Genomic DNA, 17307 nt, shown 5'->3' on the forward strand with positions numbered 1-17307 from the left:
AAATTTTAATAAATTTCCTGGAAAAAATTCATTCAGCAATATTAGGGTAGTAGAGATCAAGAAAAGAAATTTTAACATTTAATCCAAGGATTCCGATTAGGGTGTAAATGTATATCATTTGAAGAAATAGCTAAAAACAAATAAATCATTTATATAAATTATCATATTTGTCTTATAATACAATATGTTATGCTGTAGTTATTTAGTGAAACTCATATCAAAGGAAGAAATTTTGTACCTTTTTTACTCATGAATATATTATTGACAGATATATTAAAACTACGAAAAATTGATTGAATCATTATCACTAGTCCTAAATTACCAATGTATGCTTTTTATTTTATTTATTTTTTCAAGTAATCAAGTCTCTGATGATTGAATTTGTGTTAGAATTTTAGACATGTTATCATAGAATAAATAAATTGTAATTTTTGGACAAATTTATGATGATTTTCAAGCAAAATTATGTCTATTTTGTATGTTTAAAGAGGCAGGAAAGGTAGTTCTAAACTTACAGTACACATTTTAAGCAAATTATACTAAGAAGTACCTTCAGCTTGCACAAGCAGTTTCTCATCTTCAAGAAATGTCATGAATATGAATTAATCAATGTGGAGTCAAAATCTGTAAATCATGAAACCAATTTTTTATGTAATCATGGATGATTGCATACAGTTTTAACTATATTCAGAAGGAATATAATTACATAGTTTTCTAATATTTTATCGATACTAGTGTACAAAATAAGAAATTAAAAAATCTTATTTTTACTGCTTTATTTAAGTTGTTAACTTCTGCTCGCTTAGAGTGAATAAAAAATCCCTAATAGATCATTTTCTGTGGAAGTGAGGTCTATAATAACTTTTAGCATTTTATATAATTAGGTTTTAAAGTTCCTGTCCCTGGAGCATTATTTTGTATCTTAGTATCAGTTTACTCAATGATTCAGGTGATCAAAGTGTGATTTCTTGGGATCAACTGTAGCTGTAATATTGCAAAAGAAAATTAATAGATTTACTTACTCAGTTGATAAATAAAATGTTTATTCTTATACATAATGCTTACATTAAGATCATCTAAATAAGATAAATTTAGTTTTAAGTAGAAATGTCTAAAAATTGGTAACACTGCATTGCTTATTTAGTAGTAAAAATATATAACTTAATAAGTAAACTTGGAGTTACAACTGCAAAATAAGCTTATGAAAGATTTATGTCAACTAAATATAGATAATTTATGATGATTTATGTCAACTAAATATAGAAATAAGCAGTCAACTTATTACAAAATACAAAAAGAGTTTGGTCTGTCACTGTGTTTCAAAAGCTGAATTTTATATCATTTATAAATGGCTAAATCTGAAACAAATTTGGTTGAAAGATATCACTATTTGTAATACAAGCTTTCTACAGAGTTATACTTTAATTGCTATTTGAGACTGCTATCTCGAAAATTAATAATCTTCGACTTAACCACATATTCTTAGTTTGTGCAGATATAATGTTATAGATTAATGATATCATCAGTTTAAACATTTAATATTCTATTTTTTTTAATTAATAAAATAATACTTTAAGTGTGATAAATAATGTTAATAGTTTCAACACACCAACTAATTATACCAAACAGTTCACAAAATTAAACATTTTGTGTTACAGAAAAATTAGGCACCAAATTATTAGTGTATGAATATTTGTTGTTTTCAAAACTAAACTACCTTACAATGTTTAGGTTTCCATTCTCTTATGAGCCCTTTTAGAGAGAAATTCAATGATGTCAATATCTGAAAATAATATCAAAATATCTTAAATGACTTTTATGGAATATTTGAAATTAATCAATTGATATTTATTAATTTAAAAATAAATTAACTCTTATAATTATTAAAATCTATTTAATAGTAAAAGTTAAAATAACTGTATTTCAATATATAATTTATTATTCACAGTAGGAGCTACTGTTTTCTTTTAAAGGATTTAATTTTATATTTTACTAGGATTTAATTTTCTGCACACCTTTAAAGAAATAATAATAATTACCGATTATAAATGTGCTATGTTCTAATATTTTGAAATATACACAATTAATTATTAATTGTCTAATTCATGATACCATTATTAAAAATATTTCGTAAAATTTATAATTTCTTAAAAGAATGTTTTTGATCAGTTTTAAAGAGATGTATATTTGTGATAATAAATTGTTACTTTTGAGAAGAGCGGTTGAATTTAAGACTATAAGGTTGGCACAGTCTTTTCAACAGTTTTAATTCGGATCGGTTTGATACAGGGGTTTTTCTGAATAACTTGCGATTTTTTTTTTTACTACAAGTGATGTGTTGTGTTCAGATTAAAATTTCAATGTTTCAATAAAATTTAAAATTGGTAGTGCGTAAATCACATAACGGCGAAAACGTAATATTCAGTACTTTTCCTCCTAATAAGCAAAAAAGTTATAGGTAACTTTCAATTCATGTTCAATATGGCTTCCTATTACTTTTTAAAACCTTTGACATCATTTATAAGAAATTAATAGAATTGAATTACGAAAGAAATTTATAAAAAATGCATTATTATGTGGAAGTTTTCAAATTAAACATTTAAATATTGAAATTTTGGTTAAATAAATATTGTACAATTTTTGTCTATTCGTTCATCTGAAAATTATTTATGATCAAACATGGCCGCGATGTCTTCTTGATGGGTACAGGCATGAATAAAATTTACCTGCGACTTATAAGGGAGTTTTGAGTATGAATGTATTAAGAGCTAGAGTATTGTCAATACTTAAAAATGTTTATTAGCAGCTTTATTATATATTAGAGATATTAATTTAATTTTATATTGCAAAATGAACAAGTAAGAAATTATCTTTATTAATATTAAAAAGAAAACTGTCAAAAGGCAACATTTTGGTTTTTAATATCATTAGACTGATTCAATAGGAGAAATGATGTATCGAACTTACTTAAACAATGATGTTTTTTGAAGTTAATTTTGTTTTCTCCTCATTAACAGCTTTTTTTTTAGGACATTGTATTTTAAATTATATCATTCCTTTCTATAACTTCAGCAATAGATTTTAAAATCCTACTTTCTGAGGATATTCGATTCAATTGAATATGTCTTAAACGATAATCGATTGTGGATAATTTGTTTCTTGAAAATTATATGGGTAAAAGTTATTTCTGAAAAATTAGCCATTTTTGCCGAGTTTACCCAAGTCAAGAAGTCATTTAAAAATTGTTTTTGTCATCTAAACTTGGTATACCCTGGGAAAATATCAATAAAATGCAATTGGTTTATTATTCGGAAACGAGGATGAGAAATATTTTTAGATTTGGACAACCGGTGTTATACCTATCATCTGAATCATACATAATTACATCAATAAGTATGCTTTTTTGTTAGTTTTACACTAATAAATTTAGACGAACTTTAATTTTTTTTATCAAGCATTATTGGTTAGACAGCTTTCAAGGAATCCAAATCATGAAACAATAATTAATTATTCAACCAATTAGAAGTTGATATTTTAGTTTCACATGGCAACTCTTTAGTAATACTGTTAGTATCGTGGGTGAAAGACATAATCGAATAAGGTGTGACTCATTCTGTTAGTGGAAGCTAGTAATTGAATTTAGTACTTCCTTGAAAACAAAGATAAAGCCTTCAACAGCAATATCTTTTTTGCAAATAAAAAAAACGGGATTCCTTCTAAACTAACTAAGTATTATGTTGATATTATTTTAAGTTAATAACTAGATCCTTTTTATTGTTACGTTTAAATAAAAATTTAACAATTATTTTTAAGATTCGTCATATCTCTCGACATTACATTAAACATTACCTTTTTATTTATTTATTAATATTGCTCTCCTAATTGAAAACATTATTTTATTTTGGCATTCATCCAAATGATTTTTATTGATGCTTTTATTTACTTGAGTTCAAATGACATAGCAGTGTATAATAGTAAATTCAACAACTTTTTAAGGCCCTTTGTGCTGGTGTTGTCATTATTTTGGAACTTTTAATTAGTGATAGATACATCATTGCAACACAATTTAATAAAAAACACTGGATAGGGAAAAATGCTTATTAAAATAAGATAACATTATATACATTTCTTTAGAATAACTTTAAAATAATAACTCTATAAATCACTGTGCAGTTCAGTGATTTATAGAGTTATTATTTTCACTCAATTTGTCTTTGACTAAAGTTGGTGTCACTGCATTTAAGATGATGTTTCAACAATGGTAGTTATCTTCTATATTTTTGCTGAAGTGAAACATTTTAATTTCGTCATACTGAAAGTGAAACCAATGATTAACTTCTAAATAGTGTGTCCAAATGGGATAAGTGCATATCCGTAGTCAAGTGGATAAATAAGGATTTTTCAAAAATTTTTGTAGGTTGAGTTTTGTTTCAGTTTATGTTAATTTGAAATAAATTGGATGGATTTACTTAAAATTAATAGTTGTTCTCCTAACAAATAATTTTTTTTTTAAATATCTATATTTAAAATATTTGTCACTTATATTTGTTACTTGTATCATTGAATCCAAGTTTAAGTTACAAGGAAAGCTAAGCTACAATAGTGGAATGAACTAAAAAAAAAAAAAAAAAAAAGGACGTAAAATACAGAATTTACCTGTCTGCACAATATTAGGAGAAATGAAAATTGTGTTTTTTGCCAGAAAGAAGTGAATATGGTGCAGATTACAATTAATGAACTCCCTCCTTAAAACCTTTTTCACTAATTTTGTGCAATAAACTGAGGTTTCAATTATTTATCAGTCATCATTTATTCAAATTATCTGTAAAAAGAGAAACTGTCATGTTATGCAAGATGTTTGTTTCTGACATTAAATGTGAAAGCTTTTGTTTTAATGGTACTATAAAATATTGCTGAAGTATCAATTTCGGATTCATTTTAGAATGGGTTTATTCTCATTATTAATTTTGTAACACCTTTAGATGATAAAATAAATAATCACCATCCATTAATAAAATAAATATTAACTGGCGCAAGTTAAAATGAAACACCTTATTGCTCGTTCTGAGACTGTCACTCCAACTCACTTAGCTTCCTGAGTTAGCTATTTCATACTATTATTTATTTAGTGATTTTGTTACAGGCAAGAGAGTTTGACGGTTCTGATTAGGCAAAATCAGAAGATGCCAAGACAGAAGAACAGAAAACCGATGAACCTCCAGCAATAGATTATTTTGATTATGCTAATCTCTCAGGTTCTTCGTTTTGTAGTCTTCCTTAGCTCTATGCTAACTCAGTATTTTTATTTACAATATTATTTAAATATTTATTGATTTTTTTTTTATAACTTTAGCTTGTCCACTGCTTTGTTCCTGAATACAGTATTAGATTAAATGTTAATAGCGTTAATTGTTTAATTATTCTAAATATATTTAAGATTAAGATCTGAGTGATAAAAATGTATTGCTTTTATGGAACTGTTAGATAAGTTAATATTTGATTTTATTATTCAATTAAAATAAATGATATCAAATTAAGTTCTAACACTCTTTATTAATTACTTCAAATATCAAACCTTTCAGCCAACCTGGCCATCATCAAGGACAATCTTGAATATAAATTCACAGCCTCACATCTTAACTATTAAAAATTTGCAGGCTATTCTGCCAAGGTCAAATGTAATTAGTTAAATTAACCTATTTATGTCACTATTTCATTTAAATATAAATTTTAATTGCAAATAATCTTAACACTAATATCACTCACTTATTGACAAAAATGAAAAGTTTTGGGACTTAATTGGATATAATTTATTTTAATTGAATAATAAAACCAGTCCCAAACAAGTTATAAATATATATATAAAATTTGATTTTATGTTAATGCTTAAACTGATTTTTGTTAAGAGATTAATACTTAATAAGTATAAGTAAGTAAGATAATAAGTATAAAAATTACTGCATCATGCAATTGCATTTAAATTAGCTTTACAAGTTTGAGCATAATCATTTATAGATTTCTGGCATATTGAAACATATCAAATTGAATGGTGAATCGGCTTCATATTGAAGGTGAGTTATTTAAAATATGATAAAGTTGGAAATTATTGAAAAATATGTTGTAAATTATTGATGTTTCTGTTTTATAAAATTAAATTTTTCACTCGGACCGTCTGTAGCTCTGTGGTTGGACACAGTCTTACCATTTTGAGATCTATTGGTGATGTCGGTTCAATTCCGGCCTGGGCATTGTCTTTTTTCATTGAGTGGCAGGCCCACAAAATGAAAAACTTTTACCCCCCCCCCCCCCCCCCAACCCTGGTCAAAATAATGAGAATACAAATAAATTTATAACTGGCTGTAGGAAAAAATTCCAATGACATTAGAGTATATGAAAAAAAAAAATATATTTATACAGTGAAATTTCTCTTAATGGACACCCTTGTAGAACAGAAACACCTCTTAGCAGACCATTTTATTAAGGTCCCAACCAACAATTTACAGATTTATGTACTTGAACCTTCCTGCACTGGAACTTCTCCTCTTTGGAAGCGGATATCAATTTGATTCCTCATTAGCACTTCTCACTCCTCTACAACACACGCAGGTCATAAAATGTGAATCATGACCCCAAAACTAAATTTTTTGGGTCACTTATTTTGGAAAAAGATTATATGATACTGTTTTTTGCTGGTATATTAGAGCAGTAATGAAGAATTATATTATATAAAAAGTATGTATTACATATTTTATGTACATATGTATGCATTTGTATAATTACTTACTAATTCTTATTTCAAATTAGCAAGAAAATTTACGATATTTAGAAATTATATTTTGTATTTAAAATAAATGAAGAAGGTACCTTTGTGGTTTTGATTTTATTATTTTATTAAGAATTTCTTCTTCATTTTGTCAGGAACTTAGTCTACTTATTTTGTTAAACAGTACTGATGCATTCACCCCATCATTCTAATGATACCCCAAAAGAATTTATGAAATAAATAAAAATATCTATGTACTCAATAAAATGATGATTGAGAGCAGATGTTCCTAGAACAATGCTTTTTTTTTTGTTTTAATTGTATAAAATCAAATAATTGGTTTTTTAAGACCTATGGGGTATCACAGTTTGATGAAATGCAAATTCTGTTATTTAGCTTCTTAGTAGAAACTTCCATGTAATACTGTTTTATTGTTAGTAGATTGAACAATTTCTTTTGAAATCCATTAAACAGCTAATAGTATTTAATATTAGTTGATTGGTTGGTCAACTTTGCTGATGAAAAGAATGATAAAGAGGGAGGAAGAGGTTTTATATTATACAGAATTTCAGAATGGATTCCCCCTGGTAGACATGAAATCACATCTTCTGCATGAGCATTATGTTAGAGAAATACCATGAATGGATTGTTAATTAACACCACCTTTTAATTGACTATTACCAATACTGACTATTAACAAACATATGACTGTTTAGATATAAATGTACTGAGTATCAAATTAAAGTTCTTTGGCTATCTCCCTGAAGTTCATGAGGCTTGATAAGATGATCCACTAGGGCAACAAAGGCGTCATGAAAAGCCAAGGTGGTATTGATGGAATTCTTCATTCAGAAAGGTGTTATATGGGGTAACCTTAATTTTCTCTAGTATTATTCAATGGAGTTCTGAAAGTAGTCCATACAAGGGCAGAAGGGTTTTAATACTACAGGCTGACCCAGTATCTAAGGTTGTAGATGATGGATGGTTTTACAGAAAAAAATTCCAATGCATTTGAGGAGTGCCAATAAACTAAGGAAGGCAGGACTTTTAAAAAATGAAGAAAACACTGTGTATATTGTAAACACTCACTAGAAGGTAAAATACTCAATGCTGCCAGAAGATCTGGCAGATGGGATACCTACCTATAAGAAAGCTCTTACAGAGAACCATAAATTGGTTTGCATAACCAAATGACAATCATGGAGGAAGTTTTGTCTTGAGGTTGACAGTATTCCGGCTTCATATCGTTTAAATAAAATTCTTTCCAAGCAATCTAATACTGGACTGTTGGGTACGCTAAATAAGGGTGACACAATGACATCCAATGAAAGAGAAACCCTCACTAGCGAGATTCCACATACCTAATTTCGAGTTGCTGGAAAAATATGACATTTCTCTCACAATAGATAACTGCAGTGTTAGTCAAGACAAGTGGGAGAAAGCCAATTATATCATTACTATTGACAAAATTGAATGTGTGATTAACTAGTTCTAATCCCCTGGTACTGATGGCATCTTTCCTGCCTTGCTGCAGAAAGGCCTACCAGCGATCAGAGTATTTACATGAACTCCTCAGAGGTATAGCACTCGGATAAATTTCAAATAGATGGATGTAATCCAGGGTGTGATATACCCAAAATGGGGAAGGGATCTTATGAAAATCCGGAATCATTTCAATAAATATGTTTCACATCGTTTCTAATGAAGATTGTAGATAGACATATTAGAAGCAAGCAAACACCATACATTTCAAATAATTTGCCTACCAAGCATCCACCACCAGCCGGAATGGTCCCTCCCCATTCTATGTTAGCCCCCCCCCCGGCTACCAAGCCACTAAAATGTATAAATCGCCTTCAGTGGACAATGTATTCTTCATCTTATAATGCCATTAGGCAAAACAAGATAAATTGTAGATATGTGTAATATAACTTTCTTAGGTTAAGTAAATGTATATAATTGTAATTGTTTAAATATAAATAAATAGGAGGTTAGAAATAGAAAAAAAATACCAAGCATGGAAATCCTGCGAGGCGGTCCTACACAACTTGGTCTCTAAGATTTAAAAATCACTTGATCAAAAAGATATTACAGTTGGTATCTTCGCTGACATCGAAGGTGCATTTGATAAAACTCCCTATAGCGTCATTAATGACCTGCTAAGGAATAGAGTTATAGATTCTATTGTATCCGGATGGATAACTTCCATGCTGGAACAAAGGATTCTCAAATTGGGGCTAGGGCACTCTGAGCTGTGGATCAGACCCAAAGGAGGCTGCCTGCAGGGTGGTGTGTTCTCTCTCTTACAGTGGTGCTTGGAGGTTGACTCCTTACTGACAACCTTGAACACATTACTATACACAGGGTTATGAAGATGATATTGCAATCCTGATTGAAGGAAACTTGGGTCTGGTTGGACTACTTCCCCTGGGAGCTGGGAGGGTGCCACAGGCACAGAGATCACTGGGGAGGACCTTGTCCTCTTCTCAGTGGAGGGGTGGAGGGGCCCGGTCCTTTAGGGTTTAGGTCCATATCAACAGAAGTTGAGGGGCTCAGTCGTACCTCAGTGTCCTGAAATCGCCCCATCCTCCTTAAATTTCAATTAAACTCAATGCTAAAAAATAAAAGTACTGTAAACTGGATTTACTTTCTCTACAGTACAAAAAGGGTTTTCATAAAGTAGCACCATTCTATGGTACAATATGGACCATGTCAATTACAAAATCAAAACTTTCTTTTTGTTGCTATTTTAAAATTGAAAAATGGTTTTATTAATCAAAATATTCAAATGTATGAGGAAATCCAACATCTTTTTCATTTTTTAACCTGAAAATATAAATATATCCCATACAAACAACAACATATTTTGTGGTTCCTAGTATATATAGAACTATTTTAAATAATGGTTATGAATGAAAAAATATTTATGATTTTTTCTAGACCAGAGCACTTTTCAAATAATGTATTAAATAAATTAAAGGGTTACTTCATGAATTAGTCCCGATAAAATAACTATCTCTATTTATTTCTTGAAATAATTATTCATTGAAATAAAGTTTATAATCCTTGAGTACTAGAGATACACTACATTACACTGAGATAGTTTATAAATGCAACAACTATTTTAGCCGCTGTCATGGTTTAAACTCTATGATAGTTGTAACATAACATTATTTACTGTCCTGACATCATCTACTGTCATGGCAGTATTGTTGCATGGTGTATGACAGTAAAGCTACTGTCAATGAAAACCCAATCACTTGCCTTAAATTGGCAGTCAAACTTGAATAAAATTAATACCACTTGTCAGTAAAAGTGCTCACAGACACTAATCCCTCTCTTAACCACTGTAGTGATGGCGTCAGTCATGTTAAAAAATATCAAGATTTAATTTATATGCTTTGATCCATAAAGATAGAAAACTAAAATGAGTTCAATGCATTTATTTGTATACAATTTTAAATAAAAAATTATTTTATTAAAATTTTTTTATTAAACTATAAAAATTTAATTGCTGGTTCATAATAAGTTAAATTTATTAACAAAAATGCTTTCTCGGGTTCTTCAGAACTTTATAGTAATCATGAAATGCTATTCTTATTTTAATTCGCTTCTGCAATGTATTAATGAGAGGTCCAAATAAGGTAAATTTACCCATACTTTTGTGTTAGTGATTTATCTGAATGTCAATTTACTGTTTGAATTTTGTACAAGAAAATGTCATAAATAGTTTTTATTTGTTTAAGCTCTACCTATATTTTCTCCATTACTGATTTCTGTTTACTAGTTAGAAATATTGTAAATACGATATAAATATTACAAATATTAATTTGTAATTTTCTTAAAAGACTGATGAAAAATAGTTTTTACAATTATTTTAATTCATTATTAAGTCATCTTTAAATATTATAAGTTTTTATCAGTATATTATTATTTTAATAAATAACAACAGAGCAGTGGACTTGAGTTTTTATTTCATATTAGTTCATGTTTATAAATCTTCATCACTTACTTAGTTTCTATCATGGTGTCTTGTGCGGTTCGGGTGTCCCTCATTGAATTTACCTATAATGTTTAAAAGTGTAGTTTATATTAAAGTGAATTTTTTGAATTACTGCCTTGGACATCTGGTTTCTTTCGTTTCGAAATCTGCTGGATTTAAAGACCTTGGCAGATAGTGATCATCAAGAATGAAGAAACTGACATCTCTGAGTGATCAAGGGTAAGTTACATGCCAAATTATGATTCATATATTTTTTTTTACCAATCCTCAGTATCAAATTGTGAAATTAAAGAAAAATAAATATAATTTTGTTCTTAAATATAATGTAATTTGGTTCTTTATTCAAGTTAATAATAGTATGTAATATAAAATATATTATATATTATAATAATAGCAAAAATGTATAAATGGAAATTTTTTTATTATTTTTCCTCGTTTATTTTAGTAAACATCATAAATTCTTTGTAACCTATTCATCAGGAAAAAAAATATTTTTTGCTATTGTTTCTCGGAGAGATGACTGTAAGGCTACACTTATCAAAATGGCTTTTGTTTTTTTAAAGTATATTATTTGTTTAAAGGTTAATTTGTTACTAGATACATCATCTTGACATTGTAATTCTCTGATTTTAATTCCCTCAGAATGTTTCATATCTTCATTTAACTCTATATTTTAAATGTGCATTATTGGATTAGGCTATGTCTTGCTTGAAACTTCATTCACTAAAGAACAATATTTTCTCATTTTCGAGTTGTCAGATATTTTATTGGGGACATAGTAACATACATGGTATCCTTTTACATCTACATATAGACTTCTTAGATGAATGATACTTGATCACAACTTTAGATGAAATAATCGCATTCTTGGTCTAAAACACTGAAAACAATGAAAAAATTGATATACTAAAACACTGAAAATTAATTTTTTTTTTCATATTATTCATTTATATATTTTTAAAAATTAATATTTAACTTTATAGTCACCATTTATAATCAGTATTTTAGATTATTTTTAATTAACAAAAAAAAAAAAATGTAACCTTGTCTCCCTTCATCAAATAATGGGCGAGGACAGAAGTCTTACCAAATGATACTATGACATTGCATTTTTTTTTTATTTATTGAAAATGAATAGATAACTTTTCATAAATCAGACAAGACCATAATTGTCCTTAAGGTAAAAATTGCTGGGTTTTTATTTTTTTGCGTTGGAGGGGGTCTACGAATATATTTCAGCTTAAATAACTCTGCACCTGAGCCCAAGTACCTGGACCAAATGGTACCACTGGTATTATTATAATTAGGATTATATTATATAATATGAGATTTTTTTTTCTAACTTCCTAAGTTTATTTACACTCTTATTACAAATACATACAGACTTAATTATAAAAAAAACTGATATCTTACATATTTACAGTAAATATAGAAAGATCCTTCTATTACCACATGGCATTAAAAGGAAGGGAACCAAGTCAGTCCCCTGAAGGTGAGGGTTAGAATATTTGCTGGATAACCAACGGCTATGGGTTACAAGAGTGGGATTTTTCCTTTGATTGCCTGCTGGAATTATAAGGGGAGTTGCAAAGTCTGCTGAAGGCAGTTTAAACAATAGTGGCTAACACCTGTGAATTTATAGGACGGGGAGGGACTGTTCTGTTGGAGAGACCTGGATTTTTCTTTTATGGATTTTCCTTTTCTCACCCTCTGATTGGTCTATTCTGAAACAAATAATTCCTAAAATAAATATAGATATACATACTGCATGACAATGATCCTATTAATGCTTTATTATTAATGTGGCGCTTACTTGCCATCTACGTGGTCACGAGTGGAGAGGGACCTCTCTAAACCTGCACAGCATTACCAAATTTTAGCTATTGTTTTGTAAAAATTATTGTATTGAAAATGTAGTAACCAGATTAATAATGAAAAAAATTGTAGTAAGGAAAAATAGATTTTAGAGTAATGAATTGTTTGTTTTTTTTCCAGATGTGTGGCTGTGAATCATGGAAATTTAATTAGCAACAGGTATTTAAACTATTTATTGATATTTTAACATTTAATCTCAGAAATTGATGCCTGATTAAGGTTTTATATCACTTTTGGATGTCAATTGAATCCTCATATGTAATAAGGAACTGACCAATTTTTTTTTGTGTCTTTTACTTGATAAACTATATGAATAATTTTCCAGGAAAGGGGAAAACTTTATTAAAATATAAATATAAAGTTGTGCTGCCCAACTTTATTGGGTTGCTAATTACTATTTTAGTTTAATTTTAGTCTAATCAGATGATATTTTTAATCTAACAATAAATAGGCCTATACAAGTATACAATAATAATTACAAACATTAGTTATATATAATACAAGAACACGACTTTTTATTTATTTTTTTTTAACTACAATATTTATTTATTTTAACAATATATTTATTTTTTTAAAAACTAAAAGCCAAGGCTCCATCAATATCTAATTGTGATATAAAGGGACAGTGTGCCTTGGGTTCATGTTGCAAAATGAAAATTCTTGAAAAAATATCGAAATAGCTTATAAAATACAACTTCACAAGAATGTTGATTTTTTATTTTATTTTATTATTTTTATGTATTGCCTCTAGTTTATATGTAAAAATTTTTATTTTTACTACTATATTTATATTATAAATATAGTATTTATATTATACTATATTTTAAATTATACTATATTTATATTATAAATATAGTATTTATATTATACTATATTTTAAATTATACTATATTTATATTATAAATATAGTATGTACATTAATTACTATATAGCTTTGAGACACATCTTTATACTATTCATTTTTCTCTGCTACTTATTAGATAGGTGTCAACGATGTTTAAAAATTTTGGAAAAAATTTACTGAAAGAAAAAAATCAAAACAGTTTTGAAATAAAATAAAATATATTGATGACTTCCACAGCAATATATTTAGTTCATGTTTATGTAAATGAATTGTTTTTTGATGATTTCCTATTTCGGTTATTAATAGGTTTAAAGAGTTAGAGCAAGGTTAAAATTATGTTTTAATTTTTTTATGTATTATGTATGGTGTCTATATTTAGTTCTCTTTTAGTAATTCTTGTGTAATATGAACTGTTGTTTACAATTCCGAGGCTATTGTTTTTGGATACTTGTAGTTTTATTAAGTTGGTTGAATCAGTGAAGCTCCATATGGGATAGGCATATGTTATGCTAGGTCACATTACTGCTTTATAGAGTTTCAATTTATTTTTGAGGGGTAATTTTTATAAAAGTAAGGAATAAAATTACAACATTACAAAAATTTTGATTGTGTTCACGTTCCATGGGTTCATTTATTCCTGTCTTGTTAATGGCATTTTAACTTTAAAAATATGCTTATTTACCTTTTGTCAGTCAAATCTTTTTAATTTCTTATTTTAAAATATTGAAATTTAAGGAGGGAAAATAAATAATATATTCGTTTAATTATCTAAGATTGATAACTGTAATAATACTACAAATTGACATGACTTCTAATGATGTGACAGCAGTCATACTTAAACTTAGACTGAACTCCTAGAGATATTTTTGTTAGCTGATTTTATAAATCATGTTATTTATTGAAAGATGGGATCGGAGTATTTTATCATCTTCTATTATTTTCCTCTTCTATCTTTTCCCCTGGTTCTTGCTGAATTATCACTATTCCTGTAGATAAAATACTGATTGAAGATCTTTGGGGATCTAGCTTCCATTGTCATCTTGGATTATCTCTCCTCACCCACTTGACAAACATGTCCAAACCAATTTATGCAGTCTGATTCCCATGATTGTACAAAGAGGGAAGAGGCACAGAAGACTGAAGGATGAATGAGTAACATTGAACTGCTGCTGCACACCTGTATTGCTTACAAAGCAGAGAAAGGTGGAAATAAATGATTGTCTATACTTTTTTCTGGAACTCAAAAATCGTAGTGATATAGTCTTTGTAAGTAAATTTCAATAATTCTGGCTATTTTATGTTCTTGATTGTTTTTTCTGTTATTTCCTAATGTTTCACTACACGTTTTTAGTGTTTTTATTTTGTAAATAGGCTTTTAATTTTAACTGTGATCTAGGACTATCCATCCTTATCATTTCGAAAGAGGTTAATTTAATGAATGGAATTGCTTTTATCTGATTTTAAGCCTAAAGATAAGATTCTGATTAAATTTTGGTGGATGCCTGATTTTTATTTCTAAGCTAAGATAACCTTCATATTAAAATCAACTGTTAAACTATTTTTTTGGTACAAATTAAACTCTTTCCTTTTGAATACTTTTCCAAAAGCGTGTCAGACTTTATAATTATTATTTATAATAATTAGAAATGGTCCAGGTGAGTTCCGAAAAAACAACAGAGTGTAATGTTGAACGAGCAAGAAAATATTTTATTTATCTGAGCTCTATGAAGTTCTCTGACTCTAACTAAGTTGAGTAAGAGGTTTGAAAAGGCTTTTATGAATTTAGTCAGTATAGAAAAGTGATTTTTGAAAATCTTAATATTTTTCTACCTCCCCACCAATTTTTTCCTTTTTTTTCTGGTATTTAAAATCTAGTGCTCCTCTACTTAAAGCTAATTGAATGTAATATAATGTAGTTGGTAATGTTTATGTTTGTAGTGGCAGCATTTTCTATTAATTTAAAAATTATTATTTTTCATTATTTGCTACACCTCGACAAACGACTATCGTTACATTCCATTGGTTTAGGAAAAGATAACTATTCTTTTAAAAATAATTATTCATTTTAATTAATACTATTTTTATTTAAGCATTTAGATGTTACAATCAATAAAAACGATTATCTCAGATTCACAGATTGATCAAAATGAACATTCTTTTGACGAAAGGATGACCTGTGGTCTCCGTGTTAAATTAAATCGAAATGCTAAAACAAGATTCTACTACCACTCTAATATATTTTTTCTTCTAAATCTTCAAATTTCCCTGTCGAACAAATCTGCTACCTTGGACTACGTCTGGACAAATGACTAACTTGGAATCCTCACACAAGACTGAAAAGACAGGAAACTGCACGCAGATTCCGACTATTACAGCACTTACTAGACAAACGGTCTAAACTTCCAACTCATTACAAAAGACTGATGATCTACATGACAATAATAAGGCCCATCTGGACATACGGAGTTGAGCTTTGGGGGTCCACTAAACCTTCGAATTTCTCTCGTATCCAATCCTTACAATCCAAAATCCTTCGTAAAATCCTCAATGCTCCTTATTTTGTTACTAATAAAACCATCCATAAAGACCTAAATGTTCCTTATATAACCGATCTAGCCCGAACCCGATATCATTACTTCCATTATAAACTCCCTAACCACCCAAACCCACTAGTTTCTAACCTTGCTTCCTCTTCCATTCCAGGCAATCCTCCGAGGCGCCTGAAAAGAAGATTTCCTCGTGACCTTATCTTGTCAAATGTTTTTAGAGTTCTACTACTGGGTAGTTTCTCTACATGCTGTATCATATCATTATCATTATGTCATTATGATCAACTTTACTTGTTGTATTTTATATACAGTTGTAAATATCAATAAATAAAAAAAAAATTCATTATTTGAATAAATGTTTTTTCTTTAAACTATATCTCGAGAACTAATTAACATAAAGAACTCTATTAGATTTCATATTTTAGGAAATTAATTCCAGAACATTAAACAATGTGCTATGAAGTTTTTTTTAGTGTTGTAGGGAATTTTAAGGAAATGGAGCTCGCAATGAAAGATAAGCGAACATTTCAAGTTTTTCTGGAATAAAATAAACTTCGTAGGGTGTGCATCTTAAATACTTCAATATTTACTTTTTAATGACACTTACTGTATTCCTGGTATATCTTGGTAAAAGTTCAATTTTAACAGAAAATAAAGCGCAATTTTTTTTAATTAAAAAAATTCAAAATGTATTTTTTATAAGTTATGGAACAAACACCATTTTTATTCTCCTTTAACATGGTTGGTAGAGTCGTCAATTTGAACTTTTAACTGTATATAGTTATAACTGTATAACTTACGATTATTGTTTAATTAATCTTTTATTAATGGCTTAATAACCCCAAACGTCTATGTGTATTCGTTGATAAGTTACATCTGTACCTGTACATAGATTTTACCCAATTGAGAGTCGGATAACCGAAAATCCCGCAATGAAATGATAATATTAAGCAAACGGATTTAAAAGATTATTTCGAAATATATGCGTGCCGGAGATGCTATGAGAGTACTAATACTCAAACCCCTCCTCCCCCATGTGGCTTGGTAATTAAACAACCCTTAATATAGTAGCTAATTAGGGGCAGTCCTGCCGACACTAACAAGCAATAGGAGAAAAATATTACCTTATAACTCTATCAGAGGGCCCAAATAGGAAGGGATTGTATTTGTAAGGGAATAATGCCTGTATTTATTGTTATTAAAAGCTACATGGTTTTATTTAAACGTACAAAGTGTTTAGTTGTTTATATGCATGATAAAAATATGTATATGT

Source organism: Halyomorpha halys, unplaced genomic scaffold (assembly GCF_000696795.3).
Source record: "Halyomorpha halys isolate HHAL.00 unplaced genomic scaffold, Hhal_1.1 Scaffold1006.1, whole genome shotgun sequence".
Lineage (NCBI taxonomy): Eukaryota > Metazoa > Arthropoda > Insecta > Hemiptera > Pentatomidae > Halyomorpha > Halyomorpha halys.